We start from the raw sequence: 18,369 nt of genomic DNA, 5'->3' as shown, positions 1-18,369 counted from the left end.
GAGAGGGGTGTCTTGAGGGTGAAGAGTTTTAACAACTGAAATATAGAGACAAGCATCAGAAGGGCTCATCTATTCTCCCTCGAGCAAAATGAACTGAGGGAGACGGAAGAAAGGAGATGGGGGTGCTTTCCAAGTCGACTGAGTCTCTGAGTTAAATTACAGGGGCCTGGGAGGGGTGATTAACAACCCTCATGGTTTTCTGCTTCACAGCCATTACTCACCCCAAACCTGGGGCTTCTCGGTTACATAGCCCAGCGCAGGCCGACCATTTTTTCCATTGACTGAAAACACATTCTGACTGAAAACAAACTTTGGATCCCCGAGGCTTGGCAGGCCCTGGGTCCTTCTCCATATTTAATCAACGGGAAGCTAAACACTTTCAATCTGTGATGGCTCATTTGGACGGGGTCTCAGGGCTTTTGCTTGGTGCCAGATATAATAACTCTCCTCTCTCTTTTCTAAGGCCTATTTTATAATTTTGCTGTTTTTCAATGTCAAGCCCATCTTTTGAAGAATTTTTATTGGATTTCCTGCTAGACTTCAACGAGGATTTTTCTTGCTTTGGCAGAAATATCAAGCAGAACAGGGGAAAAACTCAATCATCATCTTGGAAAGTCGTGACGGAGTGTTGGGAGGGGTTGGGGGGAGTCCTTTGTCTGTTTGCACACAAATAGGTTTCTAGAAGGCTGGAGGCCCAGTTGCCAGTTTTGGGGGGCCTTCTGACTTCTGATTCATGTTGTGAAAATTGACAGGCATGGATGTGGGAAGAGAAGGGAAGTTGGGACAGGAGAAGGGGAAGAAAGGCATGAGGATGTGAGAGAGGCTAAGAGGGGGTCAGAGGAACAAGGCCTGGCAGCACCTCACACGTCCATTCAGACACATTCAGTAGAGCTGCTGAGACCCTGAGGAAGGGGAGACAGTGTCCAGTCAAGGGCAGCAGGCAGGCTCTTAACCTACAACATGACCCCTCGGAGCGGCTAAACCCCCACAGACAGGCAGGAAGGCCCATCCCAGAGGCCCCCGTTTTACCAGCCACAGCCATCCTCTCTGCGCCTGCTTTAGGCAATGTCCAGAAATGTAGTATTTTTCTCACAGAGATTATTCCCCAGGGGAAGGAGCTTGCTAGTGAGTGACAGCTTCTGTTTGCTCATGTTTTTCTCTCTTCTGAGAGTCAACTTTCAGAAGATATCAGGATGTTCCCTCTTACTCTGGACCTTTCTTTTCTTTTAATATTTTTTGGGGGTAAGGGGCGTAGGAATGGAATATGGTTTCTACAGAATATCATTCAGAGGTAGGAAGTAGTTCTTTGTCCAGTAGTAAAAGAAGAGAGAAAACCCTTTGATACTCTCTTTTTATGTTTTGTTTCATGTTTTACTTTTTGATTTTTTTATGCAGAGATGTTAAGTAACCGCCCTTCACACCTACCACTATTAGCTTCACAATTTACAGACCATTTTCCCATGCCTCATCTTTTTATTCCCACAACAACCCTTCGAGAGAAACAGGACAGGTATTGCAATAGCCATTTCAGAGGTGTGCAAACAAGTCTCATGCAGGCCATGTGACTTGCCCAAGTCTTATGGGTCGTGGGTGGCCAAACCAAGGTGTGAACTAAGCTAAGCATTTTTCTCTGCCTTGCCACACAATGTATATGCTGTAGTGGGGCTCCCTAGCCCCCTTTCACAAGCTGTTTCCCTCTGTTGGGCAGAGCTCCTCAGTGTAAACTCCTGCAACAGAATACACTGAGAGGCCAGACTGCAAGGCGAGCCTTCCAGGGCACCCAAGACACTCCTTATTTCTTCTATCACCAGTAGGAAAAAGGGCAAAAAACATCAGCTAAAAAAGTACTTAGCAAATACCCACTGAAGGCTAAGCACTGGGCTAAAATATTGAGGGAGTCGGTAGGAGGAAAAGATATTGTCCCTGCTTTGGAGGAGTTGACAGTCCAGATAAGGAGATAAGACAGACATAAAATCCCAGTCTGTTGTAACTGCAAAGGACCTTCTACATCATCCATCTAAACCCTACACTTATCGGTGAGGAGACAGGATAGTTCAGAGAAATGGAGAAATCAATAAGGGCAAAGAAAACAGGATTTAGTTACATGGTAAAGAAGACTGGAAGATGGTCAGAGAAAACAAAGTGGTCAGCACCATGTTCTAGGGGAAAACGCAACTTGATCTCAACCTTGAAGCATGTGTAGAACTGGATGGAATCAAAGGTCCACAAAAAGCAAAAGAGAGAAGACAAACCTGAGTCTGGTGTGTTTCCAGAATGCTGAGGGGCCAGAGTCTAGAGATGAGGAGAAGGGGGAGGAATCAAGGCTGACCACTTGGCTGGAGCCAGCTCATGGAGGGTCTTAAGCCATCAGGAGAAGTGTATGCTCATCAGTGAAAAGTGTCATGAAGGTCAGGTTTACGCCCTCGCTGACCAGTGAAGCCCAAGTCCTGTAATTTCCTAAACTCCATACCCACACCTAACAACCCATCTAAATTGACCTCACAGATGGCTAGGGGCAGACCGAGATCCCAAATGGGCCATACTTTGAGTCTGGAGGGGGTGGTAACTGGTAAAGCGTTCACCTGCTATTCAAGTCACCCTGCCTTCCCATCAACCCACCTGTCCCTGCAGCCACTGCCTCAGTGGTCGCTGGGAGTTCCCCCACTCTCAACCCCTCATCCATGATTATCCAGTAGGTCTCAGGTAAGGACTGGTGTGAATAGGATGAAAAAGCGAAGAATAAAGAAGCAAGGGAGAGGGAGGCTATCTCAGGATTGTAAGAGGTCATATCTGAGGATAGAGAATTAGAGAGAAAACCTCTCTCCCAAAGACATCATAGAAACTCCAGGGAAACTGACATCTGGAGCAGAATTTTCTTCAGCCCTTGGGGATCCTAAGGGCATGAAAGCTGGAAAGGAAGCCTCCCCTAAGTCCCTGTCTTCCTGCTGCTCCCCTGTGGCTTGAGCATCTCTGTCCACCTTTGCTCCTTTTTACATTCCAACCTGTGTCTCACTTTATCCATTTTAACTTAAAAAACATGAATTCCTGCCCTCTGTTTTCTTAAGAGAGACTGAGGTGAGGACAAGTCAGAAGGTAAAGACCCACAACACTTCAGGGGAAGGGTGTGGTAGCTGTTGCAGCTAAAACTAATAACGGCTACAATAATGTCATTGTTACTCTGCCTCCAAAAACAAAGCTTGTCTGCCCTCCTGAACAGCCCTTTGTTCTCCCAGCAGTTCCCTTCTGAAGGGAACACTCATCCTCCTGACTGTTCCATCAGCAGCCAGCACCCTGTCTTCCTCTCCTAAAGTAACACTCCAAGTTTCTAAAGCCCCAAACCCTCCTCCCAACTGACTTCCCTGAGAGAAGAGGGACCAGCCCACCTGCCTGCCTTTCACACTCAAAGGCACCAGGAATGAAGTTCGCCCACCCCAGCGGGCGGACTGCCTTCCACATGGAGACCTTTCTCACACGTTCATCAGTGCTGTCCATTCTAGAAAATTCAAACTCCTTAATCCAGGCCTCACCCTTGATTATGAACAACCAACTCCTTTAAGTTTTCTTCAGACCAGGCCATTTCCAACAAGATCCCCAGCAGCCTGAACCACACCGCTCCCCAGGAAGGAGGCGTTCCATCCAGAAGGTGTGTGCCTGGCCCAGGCGGAGGCCGAGAGCCCGGGATCCTTACCTCTCTCCACCTGGCCCGCTCCAACCTGCTCTCCATTCACCTCAAGGTTGTCACCGACCTCCCCGAGCTGTTCCCTTCCCTCATCTTTCGCTGTTTTCCTTTGTTCCTGGCCCCAGCCCCCATCTTCCTTCCCCCCTGTGCTGTTTGAGGCTAAGAAGAATCCACAGTATTCCATAAATTACTTGGCAAGAGTGGATGACAAAAACAAAATGTAATTCAGATTAAAGTCACCCTCCAGCTGAAGCGATATTTATTAAATAAATGGCGAAGCTGCCAATCAACCTGGCTGGCAACTGGGTCCCTTATATTAATCTTTCTTGGGGTGATTTAGGACCCACCTGGGTGCTCTGCGAAGATTCTCCCATCATTTCCTTCCCATCTCTCTGGATCAGGCTGCTGGGCTTGGCACAGTTGACAAATTCCCCAAGTAATCCCTCAAAAGATTGGAGAAATGCTCTGAATGCTCCATTAAATTTATTTTCCATGCTTTAAGAGACCCAAAACTATGTCCAATAAATAAGTGTTCCCTGTGATTTACTGAAATGCTCCTCTGATTTAAAGTTATAGGGGGGAAAATATGGAGCCCTTGGGAAGCCCAGGACCAGCCTTGCAAGTGAGACCAGATGTGAGATTTCTGCCCAGGGAGGGGGGAGGAGGGGGAAAAAACAGCCCAACTGGTGGAGGTTTGCAAGTGACAATGTCTGAACCCCGGTTCTCAGCTTTAACATAAAAGGTCCCCAGTTGAGCATTCTTTCTCACAAAATTTATTGTGGTTGTAGTTAGAAAGGGAACCATCAAAAGAGTAATTCTGGCCCTTGTTTTGCAGAGCTCTTTTGATAAATATGATACTTAGAAATATGCCTCCCACTAGACAGAAAAGCCATATAGTTAAAATGAAGTAATCTGTCAGTAAACTCGCTAGAATCAAAGCCAAAATGAAACCTGTAAAAGGAGAAGGGAAAAAAACGCCACTTAGAAACGCTTGAGTCAAGAAGGGGAGAATGTGGAGATTAAGAATTGTTCTTTATTCAGATATTTTTATCTGCAGAGTTAAAAACGGAGATTTATTTTTAAAGAGGGCTATTTATGTTCCAATCTCCAACAGATGGGCCTGTGTTCCTGCCTCTCTCGTGCAGCCCCGGATCAGCAAAAACAGTTTCTCTTGTGAACTGAAACTTACCCAAACGAAGGAGGAATCAAAACTTTTGGAAGCAAATGTCACCTTTGGAGCCGCCTGGAATATATTGGATCTGTTTACTACAGAGGCCCAGATGTGCCAAGAAGCAAACAGGAAGGAGAAGAAACAGCCAATGTTAAGACTAAACTATATATGAATATATGTCATACACAAAATGTGTGTGTGTGTGCCTGCACATGCGTGCATGTGTATATGTGCACATGTGTGTGCTCATTCCCAAACAGCTGGAAAGTTTAGGCTAAGAAATGTCCCAGTGGGCTTTCATAAAGGGAAAGTTCACCTGAGATTGACGCCAGCCCAGAGGGAAGTAAGCAAAGCCAAGACATCAAGAGAGACAATTCCTGCCAATGTCACCAGGCACCAAGTTGTTCTGATTAATTCCAAGTACCACAACACTACACAGTTCTCAGACAGGAGGACACACAGCCCTGATTCTGTGCAGGGAAGATGCAAAACAAGAGTACCCAAAACATCTTTCTGAAACATTCGGTTTATTACAAGACTTGGAAGAACCAAGTACTTTAATAAAAACCATCCCCCCTCCCAAACATGGAAGAAAAGAAGAGCAGAGTCGGGGAGAAGGGCCCCAGGAAAAGCACTCTAGTCTCTGAAGTTTCACCCAAGAGGGGGCCAGGTGATGAACCTGCAGTAGGGCTGCCTCTCTTCTTGTCCCCACCCCCCTCTATGGCTCCAGGCCATTTTCCAAGCTCACCAGGTGTTTTGGGTATGACGATTCTGAAGGTCACAAAGATGTCAGGTACCCTCCTGATGTGAACCCTGTGCAGAGAATGCCATGGCAGTTTGCCCACCTCCATCATCCGCAGGACCACATCCTCTCGCCTGTGTGCCACCTGGCCTCTAACCCTTCTACCTGACTCTTCAATGAGCTGACAGCAGCCCCCATCATGGTTCACTTCTTTCCCATAATGTATCTGGAGTGACAAAGCAGCCCCACCTAGTCTTTCTCCTGTGCATCCTCTATCCTAAGCCCTTCCTTGTTTCACTGTCCCCAGCTTTGGTGGACATACTCTCAAAATACCAAAAAAAAAAAAAAAAAAAAAAAAATGGAGTTCAGCATATTTGACTATAGCATTTAAAATGCAAGGAGCCCAGTTTGACCTCCCTGGAGTCTTTGGTTGTAGCCCTGCGTTAGCTGCCAACGATTTAAACCAGCTCTACCCTGTTCCATTTGCCATGCCACTTCTCAGACAGCCTAAAGCAGAGCTTTCTCAAAATAAAATCCAAGACCCTCCTAGCCACTCACTTCTGGCCCTGGCTGGTTCCCTCTGGGGTTCCACTGCTGCTGCTGCTGCCGCCGTGCGTGGAGTCGGAGCCCCCAGGGCCACAGTGTGGGGCTCGGCGAGGCTCAACTCCTGGCTGACGGGGAACTGGTAGGCTCTTTGGCCTTCTTCCCTGACTCCTGGTCCTCAGGCTGTGGATCTGCCTGGATGAACCTGGAGAACTCTGGCTAAACCTCCTGAGTTGGGGGGGAACACCGCTGTTGAAGGACCTTGCCGTGATGGCCCAGCACTCCATTTTGGGTGTTTCTTGATGCTTAGGATGAGGTACACAACCATCACACTGTTGTACGTCTTGCTTCTTAATGACTGCTGGATCTGATCCCACTCAAACCTCAGGTTCATCATCTCCTCTGTCACCCAGGGGTCCATGCCATCCCAGGGCAGCTCACAGGGCCTGAGTCCCTCCTCCTCACCCATGTTTAACATGGCTTGCCATAATTTGTTTTAAACTTCCTCTGTCCCTAGGGTCGAGGGTCATCAAATTTTTTAAGGTTTTTCCAGTTCAAAAGATACAAAAAGTCATGAGGTGTTTTCCACTCAGTATCTGCTGCCACAGCTCCCTGAAGTGCTTTCCCATGAAAGGCAGGATCCCAGTGACCAACATTTAGAGAATCAGTCTTAGGCTCCATGTATCTATAGCAAGCCCTTCATAGTTTTGACCAAGGAAGAGTTCTGGGGCACAATGAGAGGGCACCACAGACCCTCTTGCCAGTGGTAAACTCAGTGCTGAGTCCAAAGTCCACAATTTTTGTGTTCCTATGAGCATCAAAGGGTACATTCTCTGGCATCCAGTCCCTGTGGATGATGCACTCTGGTGGCAGTACTGTAATTGGACATATCCCCTCCACTGAGGTGCTCCACGAACAGACAATAATGTTTCCTTGGTGTCAATCACCTTGAGTAGATTGACTATATTCAGGGGATTCAAGGCCTTCATGCAGTGGACTTCCTGCAGTAGAGTTCTCTGGAGGCTGGAGGAGCCCTGCTGATTAATGACTTTGACATTTACCTCTGTCAGAATGTGCTGGCACAATCTCACCTTGGCAAAGCTGCCCTGGCCAACAGTGTTCAGAAGTTTGTAATGGCCACTATTGGGCTCCTGGTAAGCAGAGATGGCTGCAAGGTCATGTGACATGTGACTTGCTAACTACACTAATTGGCAATACTAACAATGCTACCTATGCTTACTGACTATACTGACTAACAATGCTAACTATGCTAATACTAATGCTAACTATGCTTACTAACTACGATTATAAACAATAACTATACTAACTATGCAAACTAACTATACTAAATATAACGATACTAATCATATACTAACTGTACTAACAATGCTAACTAAACATAGTAACTGAAAATTGAAAGAAGAAAAAGAAAAACAAGGAAAATAATGAAAAAATAAGAAAAGAAAAAATTGAGACAATTAAAATGAGAGAAAAGAAAACTTAAGAAAAATAAGGAAAGGACAAAAAGAATAAATAAAAAAGGGAAACCGACCAAGGATAAATAAGAAGAAGGAAAATAACAACCAAAAAAAGAAAATAAGAGTAAAGAAAAGGGAAAAATAAAGAAGAAAATAACCTAACAGATCTGAGCCCAACAGGTCACTACAGGTCAGCAACCTGGGCTAGAAGGACAAAAACCTCCCCCAGCCAAGGCCTAATATAGAATTTGTCTGTAATTCTATTACAATGGTGCTTTCTGAGGTGAGAGCAAGAAACAAACCAATCACAGCTTAGGATAAACCATGGTGCCTTTCTCACTTTTAGGTCTCAAGACCCCTTTACTCTGAAAAACAAGAAAGGGAAATTAAGAGCTTTTTGTTTATGTGGGATATTAAAGATTGATATTTATTTTATTAGAAATTTATATCTATAGGATGCTTCAGTGGTTTTTTCATTTTTAATTTGAACATTGTAAGAATTTTTGTCTTTAGAAATCTTATAGTATCAACCATTAAAACATTCAGTTCCTTTTTCTTAAATTATGATTGGTCTTAAAATGATGCTACAACTTAACTGACATTACAATACCATAAAAAAATGTTGTGTTGAATAAGGCACGGGAAGGTACATTATTAACATCTATAAAGCCATGAGGAAGGTAGCTTTTATTATATTTTTGCCAAAAATATTATGGGCAGATTCCTCATCAAAAGCCTTGGACTCCAGAGGACAGAGGGTTGATACATTCAAAACGGTGAGGGAGAAAAGCTGTCAACCAAGTATCCTGTATCTGGCAAAACTGTCCTTCAAAAATGAGGGAGAAATTAAGACATTGCCAGATAAACCAAAGCTGAGAGAGTTGTTTTCCACTAAACCTGCCCTGCATGAAGGGTGTCCTTCAGTTGGAATGAAAAGACACTGGACAGGAACTCAAAGCCTTAAGAAGAAATAAAGATCTCTCTTAAAGTAATGCAGGAATTATTATAAAAGCTAGTACTATTGAGGGAAAAAAAAAAAAAAAAAGGAAGAGAAAGAAATGTCCCAGTGGGGAAGTGACATCATCAATGGATTATCCCAAATAGTCCTATCTCTAGAATTCACTCCTCTAAGAGTCCCCATCTACCTGATAAATTATCTGTTTGAAAAATGCTTTTTTCATGGTTTGTGATGAAAGATATTTGGGGTAATTGCCTTTGTGAAATTATCCCCGAAGTGTGCCTTCCTCTCCTTTACTATGTACCTACACACACACACACACACACACACACACACACAAACTAACTCCATGGCTCCATTGGCTTTTGCACAAGTTGCTTTGAAAACACAGGGTCCCAAGCCTTCCAGAATGGCCAGGCCACGGCAGGAAAATGCTCTCCCCCATGAGCAGCAGGAGCTGAGCTGGGCAGCTTCCAGAAGGTCTCATCCCAGGAAAAGCCTCCTTTTGTGTGTTTGCCTCCCAGGGACTCCCCCATTCCTGTTCTCAGAACAACGCCCAAAGCAGCCAGTCTAGACAATAGGAACTCCCCACCTCTCCCATGCCAGGATGGGGGGCAGAAACACCTACCTGCCTTTTGTTCTGCTTTTCGCATTTACACGAACCATGAGACAAAAAAAATTAAGATCCATGGTGTTTATATAGCTTTGAACAAATTACACTCTTCAAATTCTCCCATTCCCTCCACTAGTATTTGTACTGCAATGAAATGTGCCTAAAAGGAACCTGGGAGAGGAGAGAGGAGACGTGTCATGGAAGGGATCTTAGGCATCAAATGACCCCTGATCCAATCCCGGCTCTGCCATTAGGCATGTGCGTGTGACCTGTCTGGCTTCACTTCCCAGACTTTGTTCCTTTTATCTCAGTGGTAAAGGGTTGAACCAAATGACCTCCTGCCCTCAGACTCCCAGAGGCAGCTCCCTTTTTCGTGGTCCAGGAGCCTGCCTCTCTCCAAGGCCCGTGCTGGTCCAGACAGAGCTGGAGGGTGTGGAGTTTGAGCAGCACCTGTGTTTACACTGTACAATCTGCAGTTTACTTTAATAAAATCATTTAATACAGTCATAATTTTTTGGCAACGGGTTGTGTTTATGGTGAGCAAGATGGAGAGGGAATGATTGACTACAACTGAATAAAACGATAAATCCAAAACAAAGGCGGGAGGACGCAAAAAGCACAAAGCCACAGGCAAATCCAATTTAAGTCTCAAGTTCTGTGCCTTTGTGGGAACAATTCCGTCTGATGATGAGCCAGCCCTGGAGGTGGGGGCCCCAGGCTGGGGGTGTGTCAGAAGGAGGCACAGACTCCAACAGCTCATCTCAACAGGGTTTACCCTCTTCGGGTAGAAAAATAAGGAAATGACTTTACAAGAACTAGTTTTACAATAACTAGTTTCCTGAGGCCTCCATCTTCCAAGAGGTTTGGAGAGAGGACCTGGGAATAAGGGAGTGTATGTGCGTGTGCGTGTGTGCGTGTGCATGTGTCTAGGTAGGATAATTTAGCAAGACCTTAGAAGGACTTCCCAAATTAAGACTATTCCTCATATACGGCATCTGAAACTCCACCACTAGCAAGGATTACTTAAGATTTCAAACACTTCTGACCTTGCAAATACCCTCCTGCAACAGCTGAGTACCTGCCCCATGCTAGGTGCTGCTCCAGGGCAAAAAGGTTACCGAGGTTGTTCATGCAACAAATGCTAATGGAGCACCCACTCTGATCCAAGCATTGTCCTAGGAACTCCTGACCCCATAAACCTTCTATTCTTGTGGCATTTACTTCCTCATGATTAAACACCATGTTGACCCCCAAAGAAGACTTGCAGACAAGCAGTTCCTTGCATTGCGGTAAAATAAATGCTGTAATCCAAGTGGGTATACAGGCTCAGGAACACTAGAAGGTGACTTCTAAGCTGGATCTTAAAGAAGAAGAACCATTTTCAAAGTCAGGAGATAATGGTGCTCCAGGTAAGAAGGTCCTTTCAAGGTGGGAAGGGAGAGAATTTAACCTCTTAGGAAAGGCTAGGTGTTAAGCCTATTGGCTGGTTCTCGTGACAGGTAATCATCTAACCACCGATTGAGAGCAAGTCTTCAAAGAACAGTCAGAGGTCAGTACTTGGAAGTGCTCTTCATGATAATTGTGACTACCTTGCTTCTGATGATTAAGTGACACCAGCGGCCTCTCTCATTTGGGGACCCTATTACCCTCGTTTGCTATAAGGGAATGAAAGTATGTAACAGAATCTCCTATGGTCAGCCCTAGCCTGCAGAGCACAGCCACCACTGAGCTTTTCCACAACACTGGTGATAACGATAAAGCCCTTATCATGTTCATAAGTAGGGGCAGGTTGCGGGTAGTCCTTTAGCCCTCGTAGAGAATAGTCAATGGTGGATTTTCTTTTTTTCTTTATTTTTGTTGTTTACACTCTTGCAGATGTCCCCATTTCCCCGGCTTGGCCCTCCTTCTCTCAGCCCCAGCTCCCCCTTCCTCTGGCCATCACCACACTATTATCTGTGTCTATGGGTTACCCATATCTGTTCTTTGGCTAATTCCTTCACCTTCTTTCATCCAGTTCCCCATTCCCCCACCCATCTGACAGGTGTCAGTCTGTTCCTTGTGTCTGTGTCTCTGTTTCTATTTTGTTCATCAGTTTATTTCATTCACTAGATTCCACATATAAGTGAGATCCTATGGTACTTGTCTTTGAGTGACTGGCCTATTTCACTTAGCATAATATTCTCCAGGTCCATTCATGCTGTTGCAAAAGGTAAGGTTTCCTTCTCTTTTATGGCCACATAAGATTCCATTGCATAGATGTGTACCACAGGTTTTTTATGCACTCATCAACTGTTGGACACTTGGGCTGTTTCCACTTCTTGGCTGTTGTAAATAATGCTGCCAGAACAGAGGAGTGCATATATTCTTTTGAGTTGGTGTTTCAGGACTCAGTGGTGGGTTTTCCAGCCTTCCACAGTGGCTCCGCTCTAGCACACCCACTTTTTTAAGCCTCTCGATCCACTCTTCCACTGTCTGCCATGGCAGTTCTGGAATGTCTCCTTTTCTGACTAGGGGCCTTCACCTTCTCCAAGCTTCCAAGAGTTGCCCCAGGCACTGTCTTCCAGGACCCTTGTCATGTGGTTAAATTCTGAATAAGAAGAAAATGCTCCCATGAAAAAAAAAAACAGAAACCTTTCTTGCTCCTTTACATTTTGCCACTGTTGATCAAACACCTTCAAAATGAGCTCTGAACCAACTCTCCCAGCTCCTGAAAGTCAAAACTAAGTCTACAGCTGGCTAAGTCTACAGCTGCTTTTCTTAGCAGGCCCAGCTCTTTTCTGACCAGGTTATGTCATTAAACTGCTGTCCAGGAAAGGACAAATGGCTGGATCCTGAGGGGGTGCATGTGACCTTGCAAAGTAGAGGCCTCTGCACTGTTGTCAAGTAGGAGGCTGGGGGTAGTGTTAGACTTTAACAGGAAGAAGTGGGCTTCTTTTGCAGGCCCAGAGGTGTCAGAAAAACCTAAAGATTCAATATTTTTAGTGTATCAACTCAGATCTCCCCACCCCAATCCTTAGGGCCCTGATTTTGGCATGGTAGATCCTTGGGGTTGAGAATTCAGTCTTCTCTAAGGCTCTGCTCTCTTTGTTAAGTCCAAGACCAAATCCTTACCTTTTTCTCCCGTCTGGCCTCAGGCAATAAGATTCTCTCCTTAAGCTTTCAAGGAGTTCCTTGGCGTTAAGTTGGTGATTAATTATCCTCAGACTTCCATTGTCTTTCTCCAATACATCAATACAGCTATGTTTCTTCCTTAGTCCTTATAATTACTTCTGCCCTCAAACCTCTGGAACACCTAAGATATTATGTCTGCCAGTATGTTTCCTTCCATCAGTACCCCATGTGAGCTCACCACCAGTGATAGGTTTAACAACTAAACTGCTATAGCATGCCAGGTTCAATTAGTACTTCCCCTACCACCAGAGACAGGGTCCTCGCTGCCAGTTGGCTGACCGGTGATCCAGCTCCCAGATCACATTTGAACATGTGCTTCTTAACACCGCTTTTCTTACCAAATGCTCTAGGGCCATCTCCCCAGAAACAGACTCCAGATGGGGATTTGCCTGCAGGTGATATATTGGCAAGTGTCCTTGAAAGGGTGTGAAGGAAGCAGGATTGGACAGAAGCTGAAGTTCACTTGCAATGCCGCTACAACAGAAGTCTTATCCAAAGCCACAGAGGTCTCTGAAGCTGGGATGGCCTTCAGAGATGTCCCACATGGAGACAAGAGGACCTGATTTTTAGTACCACATTGCCCAGTCATTGGACATGGGCAGCCCTGAAGAGGGGACACAACTTTGAGTGAGGCAGCTCCCTTCAGTAGAAGGCCATGTCTGGAGAGGGACAAAGTGGAGTGCCATCAGCAGCAACACTTCCTGCAGCTGGGGAATTGAGAGCCTGTGTCCCCAAGGAAGGGCTAGGCAGTTCACAAAAACATTTCACCACAATGTCCAAACTCGCAAAATTATGAATGTGTATGAAACCTCCATAAAAACCTTTCAGCCTGCACCCCCAAGCAACATGTGGCACTGGAGAAAGGAGAGGTCTGTTCACAGACTCTCTTGACTCATGTAGGCCATCACCCTCAGGGATATGATAGCCACAGAAGGATATCGAAGTCATACGAAAGGAGGTGGGGGATAGGGCCGGGGACAGATGGGTGTGTTTCACTTTCATCTTTCCATGCCAAGCGTGTCTGTCCATGAAAATGACTCTATTACTGGTTCTCAACTTCGAATCTTCACCTAAAACAGAGTGGCCAAATATTTAGCAAAACTTTGCTATGCATTCATAGACTACACTCATTTGTTCAACTGCCCATCCAGACATGGAGCAGGGTAGAAAAAGAGAAATGCCAGAGAGAAGAGTTGTTAAGTGAGTAAGCCACACTGCTGTCATACACACACACACACACACACACACACACACACACACACACACCACCCTACACTCAAACTCAGCAAGCGAAGTGAGAGGAGGGCATCTCCTGCAAATAATAAGAGAGGGAATCATATTTGTTGAATACCTTTTATGTAACAACACCATCCTGGGCCCTTTAAATACACAATTTTAGTTAAACCTCACAACAACTTCATAAAGAAGGCATTACCTTTTGGAAGCAGAGAAAACTAAGGTTCAGAGTGGTTAATGACTTGTCCAAGGTAACACAGCTAGTAAGTGGAAGAGTCTACATTTGAATGCAAGTCTGTCTTACCTGAAGCCTATGCTATGTCTTCAAGCAAAATTCCCCTGTGCATGTACCCTCTGCAGAGGTAAAACTACTGTCTCCACCTTCTGCCCCGACCTGGGCTCCCAGAAGGCCACACTGGGCCACCTGCAATGCACTGTCCACTGCAGCTATGGTGCCACTTTTAGGTTTTTTTTTGTTGTTGTTGTTTTGCTTTTGTTTGTTGGCTTGAACGGCAAAATTCCTCATTTGCTTTCCAATTATATTTTCAGCAAGAAAAGGCTGAGGGCTCCAGGAAAAGCCCAAAATAGCCACTACCTAGCTACCATTTTCTAATATTACAGACTAGAACACTCAAGTACTCAAAACTTAGAGTCCTCACTCTACAGTCTAGAATGGTTTCCAGATAATGAGGAGTTTGTTTCTTTAAGAATCATAGGTTCTCGGGATGATCACTTTGTAAGTTATATAAATATCTAATCACTATGTTGTACACCTGAAACTAATATAATATTGTATGTCAACTGTCATTAAAAAAATTTTTAAATTTTTAAAGAATCATAACTTTTTATTAAGCTTTCTACAATTTCCACACATACTTTCCTACACCCTTAAATAAGGGCGATAAATTTTAGAGTATTAATTAATGTTTATTTTACAATAATGACTCCCAGGGTTCCTGAGTTAAATGGTCCCAGGCTGCGTGCTTTTGGAGTTCCTGTGTCTGGTTTTTATAGTTTTTTTCTGTCTCCTCCCTTGATGTTGGTCACTGCTCCCTGCTGTCAATGTGATCTGTCTACATCAGCCTTTCCTTTGCCATTTCTAAATAGAGCAGGCTTGAAAACAAAACCAGGCCCTGGAATTGTGTGTTAAATAATACTAACTAGACTCTAAGTGAGGGTCTGGGGAGATCTCCCTTGAGAAGGCTGTGAAACTTTAGTGCATTTAATTCATTCCATAATAATTTGTCAAGCACTTAAAATGGGACACTATGTGCTGGAGATACAGAAGGAAATGAAGTAAACAAGATCCCTTCCTTGGTGGAGTTGACATCCTATAGAGGATCAAAGAAAATTGGCAGCATTCATTCTATGCAAAGGCCATACTTGTTCACTGGCTGGTTCCTCGGTGTGTTGTACATGGGGGCGGGGGGTGGGGATTGATAGACAGATGGGTCCCCCACACGTGAGGTCTCATTGTTCAATCAGCATGCGTTTCATAACATTGTTAGTAGCACAAAGCTAATAGAGAACTGTTAGTTCTATTATTCCAACATATAGTGGATTAAATGGGCTTTTGTGGGCTGGTCTGGGAACCTAGCCACCATCCATACCTCTGTTTCTATAAGAAAATGTATTCCAAGTTCCAGACAACTGACTTTCAGGTGAACTTTTTAGAACAGAACTCATTTGTAAGTTTAGGACTGCCTGTACTTCTCTATAAAGGTTCCAAATCACCAGGCCATATTTGACCTAAGGGTTAGAAATGAGAATAACTGGATACCACCCAGCACCCTCATTAACTAGCTTAGATGCCTCAGGCAAGTCACTGAATCTGAACTTCACTTCAGACCCTTATGTATTGGGTTTCATGAAGATTTTATTAAATAGACTGGGGTTCTGCTACTACAAAAATGTTTAAAAAGCACTATTTAAAAGAACTAATAAATATTTCTCCAAGGAATGAATAAATAAGTGAATGAAATGAGAGAGTGAGAAAACTTTACTTACATTCCTAATCTACCTTGAATGGCATCCAAAAATAAAGAACATTTCATTAAGAATTGTTTTCTCTTTTTCCCCTTTCCACAGTGGCTTCTGACCCGAAGTCCAAACATTTGTGAAAGAAATAGAATGATTCTCCTCACTCCTTGGGATCTCAAGTGAGAATCTGGGCTCTGGCAGGACCCAAAAGTGAAAGTTGTTTATGCAAGTCAATCTGATGAATTATTAGGGCTGTGAATGGTTGGAAATTGCCAAGCAGCAAGCACTTGTTTGGTCAAGGAGGAGTAAAATGTGGTACTTCCCGAGAAAGTCAAACCAAGAACTAGCTTCGCAAATAACCATGCACCTCGTCCCCAGGGCTGGGACCAGTGTCGTTCTAGACCTCCCTTCCCTGACTGCAGGAAGGACAGCGCTGAGCAGGGCAAGCCTGCTTGGGTGGTAGCTGACCTGTGTATTCTAGGCTAGGCTGCTGTTAAAAGCCCCCAGTTCTGGATCTCAAGGTCACATTCTGCCCAGGATGGTCTTGTTCCCACCTCCCTCTTTTTCGGGTCCCCACCCCTCATCCCTAGCCACTCTTCTCTGAAAGATGATGGCTTCAGGGAAAGACAGGTATGCCAGGGTCTTTCTTCATGTAGTCACCATTAATGGGAAACTCAGAGAAGAAAGTCCAGGAGACCTGGAAAGCTGTCACCACAAGCACAAGTAGGGAAGATTTATGTTGAGGACCAGGATGTGAACATACCAGTGAATTATCCTTTTGTGCCAAAGTAAATTGAATGGGAGGAAAGAAATGTGTGTCAAGGAGGCAGAGCCTGGGCTTGGCTGCAGTCCTCACAGCACCTGGGGAAGAGGTCCTCCCTCACATTCTCGTAACTGCAAAACTGCCCAAAGCCAATGGCTCTTGCAGGCTTTCCCGAATTAGGGGAAACTAACATGTGTTGAGTACTCTTTAAGTCCAGCATCTTACTTGCATTAAGTCATTTATCTCCAAATCCCTATGAGGTCAGTACTATGACTCTCCTCACCTTAGAGATGAGTAAACTGAGGTACAAAGTGGTTAAGCAAGTTGTCCAACGTCACACAGCTAGGAAGCTAGGCAAATACATGAACCTGAACAATCTGACTCCAGAGCAAGGACTCTTTCTTGCCAAACCATACACACAGCAGCCACAGAAAACATATAGGAAACCTTCAAGTGAGGGACAGCGACACATCCCCTCTCTCCTGGAGGAAACCACTTCCAAGTCCCCCACCTGACACTTGCCAGCATTCAAGGACAAAGATGGCAGAAACATGCCCTTCTTGGTCTCACAAGAGAAATTCCATTCCTTCTATGGGTTCTCAGCAGCCTTTTAGAAAGGACCAGAAACAGAGGAACCCAAGGGTTCTGGATGCTTTTTGTTCTTAAACTTCTCAGAGGTAATCCTGTACCAACGGTGGTGTATTTTGCTCCCTCCTTTTCTATGCATCTTTAAGTATGTCCATAGATTCATAGAGATATGCTTTTACTCTGCCTGATTAACTTAACATTATATCACGACCATTTCTCCTTCTTTCTGGGAGGCAACCAGGTGTCGTGGTTAAGCCCACAAATTGGACCATCAAAAAGCTTGGGATCAAATATTGTTTCTAGCACTCTGTGACCTACCCATTCTTTGGACCTTAGCACTTTGATTAATATAATGGCATTAAAAAAAAACTTCAAAAATTGATAAATAATGCTAGGAAATCAAATGTTTACACTGCCTTTCCTGCATGAACTCTATGTGAAGCTAACCAAATAGTAGAAAAGAAAAGGCATTTTTTTCCAGAAGAGTCCCAGCTAATAAGGGCGGAAGGAATGATAAATTTGTTCTTAATCTCTCTCTCTCTCTCTTTCTCTCTCCTTCTCTCTCTCTCTCTCTATCTATCTATCTCTCTCTTCATGCAACTTGTACATTGCAGGTGGAGGGAAATACAGATAATGAGAAAAAAATGCATTTCTTCTTGTAAATCTCACCCATCTTCACCACCCCAAGAGGAAAACTGACTGAAAAGCCATCCTTTGTAGTAGACCCAGGAAGCTTGTCAGATGCGAAGACAAGGGAGCAATTGCCACATCTCTATTCAGGCCTTCCCCAGGCAGACAGAGGCTGCATCCAGAGAGGCGACAGGGAAGAGCTGAGGCATGCTAACTGCTGCCTCCCATTTCCTTTCTCTCTGAAACCTCAGGTCTGCCCTCATAGAGAGGACATCTAGAATCCTTCCACACACCTCCAGCAAGGTCTTTGTCAGGAGCTCTTCTTCAAAGATCTGGATGCTTTGCACAACACAGAAAAATTTTAAGAAAACAACTTGAATATTTAAAGCAGGTTTCTACACTAGTTTTAGGATGGTGCAGAGAGTGTCTTAAGGGAGGAAGTGGTCACCAGGCAATCAGATTGCCAGTCTGGGAAGGGAGCTATAGGGTCAACTTCTCTGTCCCCAGCGGAGCTCCTCGCCCCAGCACCACTGCCCAGAAAAATCCCCACCATCCTTCATCACTGGCCGGCCTGGCTGTACAAAGACTGACCCAGTCACTATGAGCTTTGCAGTTCCACAGACAGAAGTCTGAGCCCCACATTGCCTCCAACTGCGGACTTGAATGACTTGCCAGTTACTCAGATTGCTGTGTCTTCATTTGCTAAAGTGTTAATATGAGGACGTTGTCCACCTCTCAAGATTGCTGTATCTCTACAGAGGCTAACACTGCGCCTAGCTTATAAGTTGTCATTTTTTTCTACTGGCTAGGAACAACT

The sequence above is a fragment of the Furipterus horrens genome, unplaced genomic scaffold (genome assembly GCF_987537825.1).
Source record: "Furipterus horrens unplaced genomic scaffold, mFurHor1.1.pri manual_scaffold_12, whole genome shotgun sequence".
NCBI lineage: Eukaryota > Metazoa > Chordata > Mammalia > Chiroptera > Furipteridae > Furipterus > Furipterus horrens.
Note: the sequence above shows the minus strand (reverse complement) of the source record.